General features: G+C 39.7%; 5 non-coding genes across 5 annotated transcripts; all 5 read right to left on the reverse strand.

The window, feature by feature from the left end:
* Window positions 1-2,132: 2,132 nt before the first annotated feature.
* TRNAR-CCU (transfer RNA arginine (anticodon CCU)) lies at window positions 2,133-2,205 on the reverse strand. The gene has a single exon. It is a non-coding gene; the product is annotated as a tRNA-Arg (tRNA).
* A 1,515-nt stretch (window positions 2,206-3,720) lies between these two features.
* TRNAR-CCU (transfer RNA arginine (anticodon CCU)) lies at window positions 3,721-3,793 on the reverse strand. The gene has a single exon. It is a non-coding gene; the product is annotated as a tRNA-Arg (tRNA).
* A 2,375-nt stretch (window positions 3,794-6,168) lies between these two features.
* TRNAR-UCG (transfer RNA arginine (anticodon UCG)) lies at window positions 6,169-6,241 on the reverse strand. Its single transcript has one exon. It is a non-coding gene; the product is annotated as a tRNA-Arg (tRNA).
* A 3,104-nt stretch (window positions 6,242-9,345) lies between these two features.
* On the reverse strand, window positions 9,346-9,418 carry TRNAR-UCG (transfer RNA arginine (anticodon UCG)). The gene has a single exon. It is a non-coding gene; the product is annotated as a tRNA-Arg (tRNA).
* A 2,235-nt stretch (window positions 9,419-11,653) lies between these two features.
* TRNAR-CCU (transfer RNA arginine (anticodon CCU)) lies at window positions 11,654-11,726 on the reverse strand. Its single transcript has one exon. It is a non-coding gene; the product is annotated as a tRNA-Arg (tRNA).
* Between the last annotated feature and the right edge of the window lie 487 nt (window positions 11,727-12,213).

Genomic DNA, 12,213 nt, shown 5'->3' on the forward strand with positions numbered 1-12,213 from the left:
TCTTTTCGCTGGAAGCACTTTTTTGGAATCTATATATTGAGAATTTTATGAGTACGATATGCTTTTGTTTTCCTTTTTGCATACAAACCTCTTTCCTCATGAGTTTAAAGCTCATTTGTATGCTCTACATAGCTCTGGACGTTTCCAGACGTGGAGTGAAACTGTTTTGAAAGTAGTACAAATTGCTCCTTCCTGCATATGCTAATTTTTCACACTCACATAGGTTGTATAAGTTTTATGAATCCTGGCTTGACCTATTCAAGTAGCTGAAAGCCTGTCACCACCTCTAGAAACAAGATTCACACCAATCCAATTCAAATCATTTTTTCCAAAGGAATATGTTCTGGCCGGTCGAAAATGCATCTCACAAAAATAGGCATTTAAAAATATACTTTGCAGTTTCAGAACACTAACATGACTGTGAAGTGTACACAAGTAAAATGGGACCGTTTCAAAGTACCTAATCCCTCATAAACTTCTGAGAGGAAGCATGTAATAAATCTACCTAATTTTCTGGAAAAGAAAGAGGAAGGATTTTTGTTATCACCTCAGATGGGACTCGAACCCACAATCCCTGGCTTAGGAAGCCAGTGCCTTATCCATGAGGCCAGTGAGGCACACATGCATAGTGCTTTTCTAGAGGCATTATTTAAATGTATTCTATGGTCAGACACCGGTGTGTGCACACAGGGCATTTCTCACTTCTCTCTATAAGTAAACTTCCCATTTTCATCCTCTTCCATCCCCGACTTTAACGCTCTCTTCTATGCTATAATGGAGACTTTGCAATTTTAGCAAGTGGAGAGAAATTGGAGAACCACTTTCGACTCCACACTTCTTCTTCACTTACTTCTTTTCTCAAAAGACTGGGCTTAGAAAATGGTATCAAGCCATCCTTATCATCAGCAGGACACGGAAAGAGGCACCACGTCTCCTAACCAAGTTCCACCAGACTCTGCAACTTAACCATTGCACTACAAATTAGGCAACGGGGGCATCAGCAAAGGCAGCCAATGTGCCGATCCTTTATACATTTTGTGTAGTACTTTTCTTACTCGGAGGCAAAATCAGCACTTTAACTGCCCAAATCATACATATTTTACCAACGTTGCACTCTATGCACACATAGGCACACACCTTGCAGTTCTTCTACACACACTTAAGCTAAAAACCCATTCTGTCACGTCAAAATTCTGCAAACCTATTACATATTCAGTGCGTCGGCATAGAAGCACTTTTTAATGCCACTAAAATGCACAAGTAGTTAGACTGAAGATGCAACCTGAATGAGTTTACAGTATGTACTCCACTTTATTAATGATTAGTAATGAGAAAGTGAGGACTACAAGAGTATTGGAAAATACTTTTTCCACTCTGAATGTAAAGCAGATTGTGTGACCATTGGCCAAAAACGACCACGAAGGAACTCGAACCCTCAATCTTCTGATCCGAAGTCTGACGCCTTATCCATTAGGCCACGCGGTCATCCGTTCACCTGAGATGATTTTTATCATGTAGGTGGTATGCATGGATGGAGAACATATTATTGAAAGGTATTCAGGTTTACATCCCATAGTGTTCTTTCAGCTCTTTTCGCTGGAAGCACTTTTTTGGAATCTATATAGTGAGAATTTTATGAGTACGATATGCTTTTGTTTTCCTTTTTGCATACAAACCTCTTTCCTCATGAGTTTAAAGCTCATTTGTATGCTCTACATAGCTATGGACGTTTCCAGACGTGGAGTGAAACTGTTTTGAAAGTAGTACAAATTGCTCCTTCCTGCATATGCTAATTGTTCTCACTCACATAGGTTGTATAAGTTTTATGAATCTTGGCTTGACCTATTCAAGTAGCTGAAAGCCTGTCACCACCTCTAGAAACAAGATTCACACCAATCCAATTCAAATCATTTTTTCCAAAGGAATATGTTCTGGCCGGTCGAAAATGCATCTCACAAAAATAGGCATTTAAAAATCTACTTTGCAGTTTCAGAACACTAACATGACTGTGAAGTGTACACAAGTAAAATGGGACCGTTTCAAAGTAACTAATCCCTCATAAACTTCTGAGAGGAAGCATGTAATGAATCTACCTAATTTTCTGGAAAAGATAGAGGGAGGATTTTTGTTATCACCTCAGATGGGACTCAAACCCACAATCCCTGGCTTAGGAGGCCAGTGCCTTATCCATTAGGCCACTGAGGCACACATGCATAGCTCTTTTCTAGAGGCATTATTTAAATGTATTCTATAGTCAGACACCGGTGTGTGCACACAGGGCATTTCTCACTTCTCTCTATAAGTAAACTTCCCATTTTCATCCTCTTCCATCCCCGACTTTAACGCTCTCTTCTATGCTATAATGGAGACTTTGCAATTTTAGCAAGTGGAGAGAAATTGGAGAACCACTTTCGACTCCACACTTCTTCTTCACTTACTTCTTTTCTCAATATACTGGGCTTAGAAAATGGTATCAAGCCATCCTTATCATCAGCAGGACACGGAAAGAGGCACCAAATCTCCTAACCAAGTTCAACCACACTCTGCAACTTAACCATTGCACTACAAATTAGGCAACGGGGGCATCAGCAGAGGCAGCCAATGTGCCGATCCTTTATACATTTTGTGTAGTACTTTTCTTACTCGGAGGCAAAATCAGCACTTTAACTGCCCAAATCATACAGATTATACACATGTAGCACTCTATGCACACATAGGCACACACCTTGCAGTTCTTCTACACACACTTAAGCTAAAAACCCATTCTGTCACGTCAAAATTCTGCAAACCTATTACATATTCAGTGCGTCGGCATAGAAGCACTTTTTAATGCCACTAAAATGCACAAGTAGTTAGACTGAAGATGCAACCTGAATGAGTTTACAGTATGTACTCCACTTTATTAATGATTAGTAATGAGAAAGTGAGGACTACAAGAGTATTGGAAAATACTTTTTCCACTCTGAATGTAAAGCAGATTGTGTGACCATTGGCCAAAAACGACCACGAAGGGACTCGAACCCTCAATCTTCTGATCCGAAGTCAGACACCTTATCCATTAGGCCACACAGTCATCCGTTCACCTGAGATGATTTTTATCATGTAGGTGGTATGCATGGATGGAGAACATATTATTGAAAGGTATTCAGGTTTACATCCCATAGTGTTCTTTCAGCTCTTTTCGCTGGAAGCACTTTTTTGGAATCTATATATTGAGAATTTTATGAGTACGATATGCTTTTGTTTTCCTTTTTGCATACAAACCTCTTTCCTCATGAGTTTAAAGCTCATTTGTATGCTCTACATAGCTCTGGACGTTTCCAGACGTGGAGTGAAACTGTTTGGAAAGTAGTACAAATTGCTCCTTCCTGCATATGCTAATTTTTCACACTCACATAGGTTGTATAAGTTTTAGGAATCCTGGCTTGACCTATTCAAGTAGCTGAAAGCCTCTCACCACCGCTAGAAACAAGATTCACACCAATCCAATTCAAATCATTTTTTCCAAAGGAATATGTTCTGGCCGGCCGAAAATGCATCTCACAAAAATAGGCATTTAAAAATCTATTTTGCAGTTTCAGAACACTAACATGACTGTGAAGTGTACACAAGTAAAACAGGACCGTTTCAAAGTACCTAATCCCTCATAAACTTCTGAGAGGAAGCATGTAATAAATCTACCTAATTTTCGGGGAAAGAAAGAGGGAGGATTTTTGTTATCACCTCAGATGGGACTCAAACCCACAATCCCTGGCTTAGGAGGCCAGTGCCTTATCCATTAGGCCACTGAGGCACACATGCATAGCTTTTTTCTAGAGGCATTATTTAAATGTATTCTATGGTCAGACACCGGTGTGTGCACACAGGGCATTTCTCACTTCTCTCTATAAGTAAACTTCCCATTTTCATCCTCTTCCATCCCCGACTTTAACGCTCTCTTCTATGCTATAATGGAGACTTTGCAATTTTAGCAAGTGGAGAGAAATTGGAGAACCACTTTCGACTCCACACTTCTTCTTCACTTACATCTTTTCTCAATATACTGGGCTTAGAAAATGGTATCAAGCCATCCTTATCATCAGCAGGACACGGAAAGAGGCACCAAGTCTCCTAACCAAGTTTAACCACACTCTGCAACTTAACCATTGCACTACAAATTAGGCAACGGGGGCATCAGCAAAGGCAGCCAATGTGCCGATCCTTTATACATTTTGTGTAGTACTTTTCTTACTCGGAGGCAAAATCAGCACTTTAACTGCCCAAATCATACAGATTTTACACATGTAGCACTCTATGCACACATAGGTACACACCTTGCAGTTCTTCTACACACACTTAAGCTAAAACCCATTCTGTCGCGTCAAAATTCTGCAAACCTATTACATATTCAGTGCGTCGGCATAGAAGCACTTTTTAATGCCACTAAAATGCACAAGTAGTTAGACTGAAGATGCAACCTGAATGAGTTTACAGTATGTACTCCACTTTATTAATGATTAGTAATGAGAAAGTGAGGACTACAAGAGTATTGGAAAATACTTTTTTCACTCTGAATGTAAAGCAGATTGTGTGACCATTGGCCAAAAACGGCCAAGAAGGGACTCGAACCCTCAATCTTCTGATCCGAAGTCAGACGCCTTATCCATTAGGCCACGTGGTCATCCGTTCACCTGAGATGATTTTTATCATGTAGGTGGTATGCATGGATGGAGAACATATTATTGAAAGGTATTCAGGTTTACATCCCATAGTGTTCTTTCAGCTCTTTTCGCTGGAAGTACTTTTTGGGAATCTATATATTGAGAATTTTATGAGTACGATATGCTTTTGTTTTCCTTTTTGCATACAAACCTCTTTCCTCATGAGTTTAAAGCTCATTTGTATGCTCTACATAGCTCTGGACGTTTCCAGACGTGGAGTGAAACTGTTTTGAAAGTAGTACAAATTGCTCCTTCCTGCATATGCTAATTTTTCACACTCACATAGGTTGTATAAGTTTTATGAATCCTGGCTTGACCTATTCAAGTAGCTGAAAGCCTGTCACCACCTCTAGAAACAAGATTCACACCAATCCAATTCAAATAATTTTTTCCAAAGGAATATATTCTGGCCGGTCGAAAATGCATCTCACAAAAATAGGCATTTATTAAAAATATACTTTGCAGTTTCAGAACACTAACATGACTGTGAAGTGTACCTAAGTAAAATGGGACCGTTTCAAAGTACCTAATCCCTCATAAACTTCTGAGAGGAAGCATGTAATAAATCTACCTAATTTTCTGGAAACAAAAGAGGGAGGATTTTTGTTATCACCTCAGATGGGATTCAAACCCACAATCCCTGGCTTAGGAGGTCAGTGCCTTATCCAATAGGCCACTGAGGCACACATGCATAGCTCTTTTCTAGAGGCATTATTTAAATGTATTCTATAGTCAGACACCGGTGTGTGCACACAGGGCATTTCTCACTTCTCACTATAAGTAAACTTCCCATTTTCATCCTCTTCCATCCCCGACTTTAACGCTCTCTTCTATTCTATAATGGAGACTTTGCAATTTTAGCAAGTGGAGAGAAATTGGAGAACCACTTTCGACTCCACACTTCTTCTTCACTTACTTCTTTTCTCAATATACTGGGCTTAGAAAATGGTATCAAGCCATCCTTATCATCAGCAGGACACGGAAAGAGGCACCAAGTCTCCTAACCAAGTTCAACCACACTCTGCAACTTAACCATTGCACTACAAATTAGGCAACGGGGGCATTAGCAAAGGCAGCCAATGTGCCGATCCTTTATACATTTTGTGTAGTACTTTTCTTACTCGGAGGCAAAATCAGCACTTTAACTTCCCAAATCATATAGATTTTACACATGTAGCACTCTATGCACACACCTTGCAGTTCTTCTACACACACTTAAGCTAAAAACCCATTCTGTCACGTCAAAATTCTGCAAACCTATTACATATTCAGTGCGTCGGCATAGAAGCACTTTTTAATGCCACTAAAATGCACAAGTAGTTAGACTGAAGAAGAAACCTGAATGAGTTTACAGTATGTACTCCACTTTATTAATGATTAGTAATGAGAAAGTGAGGACTACAAGAGTATTGGAAAAGACTTTTTCCACTCTGAATGTAAAGCAGATTGTGTGACCATTGGCCAAAAACGACCACGAAGGGACTCGAACCCTCAATCTTCTGATCCGAAGTCAGACGCCTTATCCATTAGGCCACGCGGTCACCCTTTCACCTGAGATGATTTTTATCATGTAGGTGGTATGCATGGATGGAGAACATATTATTGAAAGGTATTCAGGTTTACATCCCATAGTGTTCTTTCAGCTCTTTTCGCTGGAAGCACTTTTTTGGAATCTATATATTGAGAATTTTATGAGTACGATATGCTTTTGTTTTCCTTTTTGCATACAAACCTCTTTCCTCATGAGTTTAAAGCTCATTTGTATGCTTTACATAGCTCTGGACGTTTCCAGACGTGGAGTGAAACTGTTTTGAAAGTAGTACAAATTGCTCCTTTCTGCATATGCTAATTTTTCACACTCACATAGGTTGTATAAGTTTTATGAATCCTGGCTTGACCTCTTCAAGTAGCTGAAAGCCTGTCACCACCTCTAGAAACAAGATTCACACCAATCCAATTCAAATCATTTTTTCCAAAGGAATATGTTCTGGCCGGTCGAAAATGCATCTCACAAAAATAGGCATTTAAGAATCTACTTTGCAGTTTCAGAACACTAACATGACTGTGAAGTGTACACAAGTAAAATGGGACCGTTTCAAAGTACCTAATCCCTCATAAACTTCTGAGAGGAAGCATGTAATAAATCTACCTAATTTTCTGGAAAAGAAAGAGGGAGGAATTTTGTTATCACCTCAGATGGGACTCAAACCCACAATCAATGGCTTAGGAGGCCAGTGCCTTATCCATTAGGCCACTGAGGCACACATGAATAGCTTTTTTCTAGAGGCATTATTTAAATGTATTCTATGGTCAGATACCGGTGTGTGCACACAGGGCATTTCTCACTTCTATCTATAAGTAAACTTCCCATTTTCGTCCTCTTCCATCCCCGACTTTAACGCTCTCTTCTATGCTATAATGGAGACTTTGTAATTTTAGCAAGTGGAGAGAAATTGGAGAACCACTTTCGACTCCACACTTCTTCTTCACTTACTTCTTTTCTCAATAGACTGGGCTTAGAAAATGGTATCAAGCCATCCTTATCATCAGTAGGACACGGAAAGAGGCACTAAGTCTCCTAACCAAGTTCAACCACACTCTGCAACTTAACCATTGCACTACAAATTAGGCAACAGGGGCATCAGCAAAGGCAGCCAATGTGCCGATCCTTTATACATTTTGTGTAGTACTTTTCTTACTCTGAGGCAAAATCAGCACTTTAACTGCCCAAATCATACAGATTTTACACATGCAGCACTCTATGGACACATAGGCACACACCTTGCAGTTCTTCTACACACACTTAAGCTAAAAACCCATTCTGTCACGTCAAAATTCTGCAAACCTATTACATATTCAGTGCGTCGGCATAGAAACACTTTTTTTAATGCCACTAAAATGCACAAGTAGTTAGACTGAAGATGCAACCTGAATGAGTTTACAGTATGTACTCCACTTTATTATTGATTAGTAATGAGAAAGTGAGGACTGCAAGAGTATTGGAAAATACTTTTTCCACTCTGAATGTAAAGCAGATTGTGTGACCATTGGCCAAAAACAGCCATGAAGGGACTCGAACCCTCAATCTTCTGATCCGAAGTCAGACGCCTTATCCATTAGGCCACGCGGTCATCCGTTCACCTGAGATGATTTTTATCATGTAGGTGGTATGCATGGATGGAGAACATATTATTGAAAGGTATTCAGGTTTACATCCCATAGTGTTCTTTCAGCTCTTTTCGCTGGAAGCACTTTTTTGGAATCTATATATTGAGAATTTTATGAGTACGATATGCTTTTGTTTTCCTTTTTGCATACAAACCTCTTTCCTCATGAGTTTAAAGCTCATTTGTATGCTCTACATAGCTCTGGACGTTTCCAGACGTGGAGTGAAACTGTTTTGAAAGTAGGACAAATTGCTCCTTCCTGCATATGCTAATTTTTCACACTCACATAGGTTGTATACGTTTTATGAATCCTGGCTTGACCTATTCAAGTAGCTGAAAGCCTGTCACCACCTCTAGAAACAAGATTCACCCAATCCAATTCAAATCATTTTTTCCAAAGGAATATGTTCTGGCCGGTCGAAAATGCATCTCACAAAAATAGGCATTTAAAAATATACTTTGCAGTTTCAGAACACTAACATGACTGTGAAGTGTACCTAAGTAAAATGGGACCGTTTCAAAGTACCTAATCCCTCATAAACTTCTGAGAGGAAGCATGTAATAAATCTACCTAATTTTCTGGAAACGAAAGAGGGAGGATTTTTGTTATCACCTCAGATGGGACTCAAACCCACAATCCCTGGCTTAGGAAGTCAGTGCCTTATCCAATAGGCCACTGAGGCACACATGCATAGCTCTTTTCTAGAGGCATTATTTAAATGTATTCTATGGTCAGACACCGGTGTGTGCACACAGGGCATTTCTCACTTCTCACTATAAGTAAACTTCCCATTTTCATCCTCTTCCATCCCCGACTTTAACGCTCTCTTCTATGCTATAATGGAGACTTTGCAATTTTAGCAAGTGGAGAGAAATTGGAGAACCACTTTCGACTCCACACTTCTTCTTCACTTACTTCTTTTCTCAATATACTGGGCTTAGGAAATGGTATCAAGCCATCCTTATCATCAGCAGGACACGGAAAGAGGCACCAAGTCTCCTAACCAAGTTCAACCACACTCTGCAACTTAACCATTGCACTACAAATTAGGCAACGGGGGCATCAGCAAAGGCAGCCAATGTGCCGATCCTTTATACATTTTGTGTAGTACTTTTCTTACTCGGAGGCAAAATCAGCACTTTAACTCCCCAAATCATATAGATTTTACACATGTAGCACTCTATGCACACATAGGCACACACCTTGCAGTTCTTCTACACACACTTAAGCTAAAAACCCATTCTGTCACATCAAAATTCTGCAAACCTATTACATATTCAGTGCGTCGGCATAGAAGCACTTTTTAATGCCACTAAAATGCACAAGTAGTTAGACTGAAGAAGAAACCTGAATGAGTTTACAGTATGTACTCCACTTTATTAATGATTAGTAATGAGAAAGTGAGGACTACAAGAGTATTGGAAAAGACATTTTCCACTCTGAATGTAAAGCAGATTGTGTGACCATTGGCCAAAAACGATCACGAAGGGACTCGAACCCTCAACCTTCTGATCCGAAGTCAGACGCCTTATCCATTAGGCCACGCGGTCATCCGTTCACCTGAGATGATTTTTATCATGTAGGTGGTATGCATGGATGGAGAACATATTATTGAAAGGTATTCAGGTTTACATCCCATAGTGTTCTTTCAGCTCTTTTCGCTGGAAGCACTTTTTTGGAATCTATATATTGAGAATTTTATGAGTACGATATGCTTTTGTTTTCCTTTTTGCATACAAACCTCTTTCCTCATGAGTTTAAAGCTCATTTGTATGCTTTACATAGCTCTGGACGTTTCCAGACGTCGAGTGAAACTGTTTTGAAAGTAGTACAAATTGCTCCTTTCTGCATATGCTAATTTTTCACACTCGCATAGGTTGTATAAGTTTTATGAATCCTGGCTTGACCTATTCAAGTAGCTGAAAGCCTGTCACCACCTCTAGAAACAAGATTCACACCAATCCAATTCATATCATTTTTTCCAAAGGAATATGTTCTGGCCGGTCGAAAATGCATCTCACAAAAATAGGCATTTAAAAATCTACTTTGCAGTTTCAGAACACTAACATGACTGTGAAGTGTACACAAGTAAAATGGGACCGTTTCAAAGTACCTAATCCCTCATAAACTTCTGAGAGGAAGCATGTAATAAATCTACCTAATTTTCTGGAAAAGAAAGAGGGAGGAATTTTGTTATCACCTCAGATGGGACTCAAACCCACAATCAATGGCTTAGGAGGACAGTGCCTTATCCATTAGGCCACTGATGCACACATGAATAGCTTTTTTCTAGAGGCATTATTTAAATGTATTCTACGGTCAGACACCGGTGTGTGCACACAGGGCATTTCTCACTTCTATCTATAAGTAAACTTCCCATTTTCGTCCTCTTCCATCCCCGACTTTAACGCTCTCTTCTATGCTATAATGGAGACTTTGTAATTTTAGCAAGTGGAGAGAAATTGGAGAACCACTTTCGACTCCACACTTCTTCTTCACTTACTTCTTTTCTCAATATACTGGGCTTAGAAAATGGTATCAAGCCATCCTTATCATCAGCAGGACACGGAAAGAGGCACCAAGTCTCCTAACCAAGTTCAACCACACTCTGCAACTTAACCACTGCACTACAAATTAGGCAACGGGGGCATCAGCAAAGGCAGCCAATGTGCCGATCCTTTATACATTTTGTGTAGTACTTTTCTTACTCTGAGGCAAAATCAGCACTTTAACTGCCCAAATCATACAGATTTTACACATGTAGCACTCTATGCACACATAGGCACACACCTTGCAGTTCTTCTACACACACTTAAGCTAAAAACCCATTCTGTCACGTCAAAATTCTGCAAACCTATTACATATTCAGTGCGTTGGCATAGAAACACTTTTTAATGCCACTAAAATGCACAAGTAGTTAGACTGAAGATGCAACCTGAATGAGTTTACAGTATGTACTCCACTTTATTATTGATTAGTAATGAGAAAGTGAGGACTACAAGAGTATTGGAAAAGACTTTTTCCACTCTGAATGTAAAGCAGATTGTGTGACCATTGGCCAAAAACAGCCACGAAGGGACTCGAACCCTCAATCTTCTGATCCGAAGTCAGACGCCTTATCCATTAGGCCACGCGGTCATCCGTTCACCTGAGATGATTTTTATCATGTAGGTGGTATGCATGGATGGAGAACATATTATTGAAAGGTATTCAGGTTTACATCCCATAGTGTTCTTTCAGCTCTTTTCGCTGGAAGCACTTTTTTGGAATCTATATATTGAGAATTTTATGAGTACGATATGCTTTTGTTTTCCTTTTTGCATACAAACCTCTTTCCTCATGAGTTTAAAGCTCATTTGTATGCTCTACATAGCTCTGGACGTTTCCAGACGTGGAGTGAAACTGTTTTGAAAGTAGTACAAATTGCTCCTTCCTGCATATGCTAATTTTTCACACTCACATAGGTTGTATAGGTTTTATGAATCCTGGCTTGACCTATTCAAGTAGCTGAAAGCCTGTCACCACCTCTAGAAACTAGATTCACACCAATCCAATTCAAATCATTTTTTCCAAAGGAATATGTTCTGGCCGGTCGAAAATGCATCTCACAAAAATAGGCATTTAAAAATCTACTTTGCAGTTTCAGAACACTAACATGACTGTGAAGTGTACACAAGTAAAACGGGACAGTTTCAAAGTACCTAATCCCTCATAAACTTCTGAGAGGAAGCATGTAATAAATCTACCTAATTTTCTGGAAAAGAAAGAGGCAGGATTTTTGTTATCACCTCAGATGGGACTCAAACCCACAATCCCTGGCTTAGGAGGCCAGCGCCTTATCCATTAGGCCACTGAGGCACACATGCATAGCTCTTTTCTAGAGACATTATTTAAATGTATTCTATGGTCAGACACCGGTGTGTGCACACAGGGCATTTCTCACTTCTCTCTATAAGTAAACTTCCCATTTTCATCCTCTTCCATCCCCGACTTTAACGCTCTCTTCTATGCTATAATGGAGACTTTGCAATTTTAGCAAGTGGAGAGAAATTGGAGAACCACTTTCGACTCCACACTTCTTCTTCACTTACTTCTTTTCTCAATATACTGGGCTTAGAAAATGGTATCAAGCCATCCTTATCATCAGCAGGACACGGAAAGAGGCACCAAGTCTCCTAACCAAGTTCAACCACACTCTGCAACTTAACCATTGCACTACAAATTAGGCAACGGGGGCATCAGCAAAGGCAGCCAATGTGCCGATCCTTTATACATTTTGTGTAGTACTTTTCTTACTCGGAGGCAAAATCAGCACTTTAACTGCCCAAATCATATAGATTTTACA

Source organism: Triturus cristatus, chromosome 4_1 (genome assembly GCF_964204655.1).
Source record: "Triturus cristatus chromosome 4_1, aTriCri1.1, whole genome shotgun sequence".
Taxonomy (NCBI): domain Eukaryota; kingdom Metazoa; phylum Chordata; class Amphibia; order Caudata; family Salamandridae; genus Triturus; species Triturus cristatus.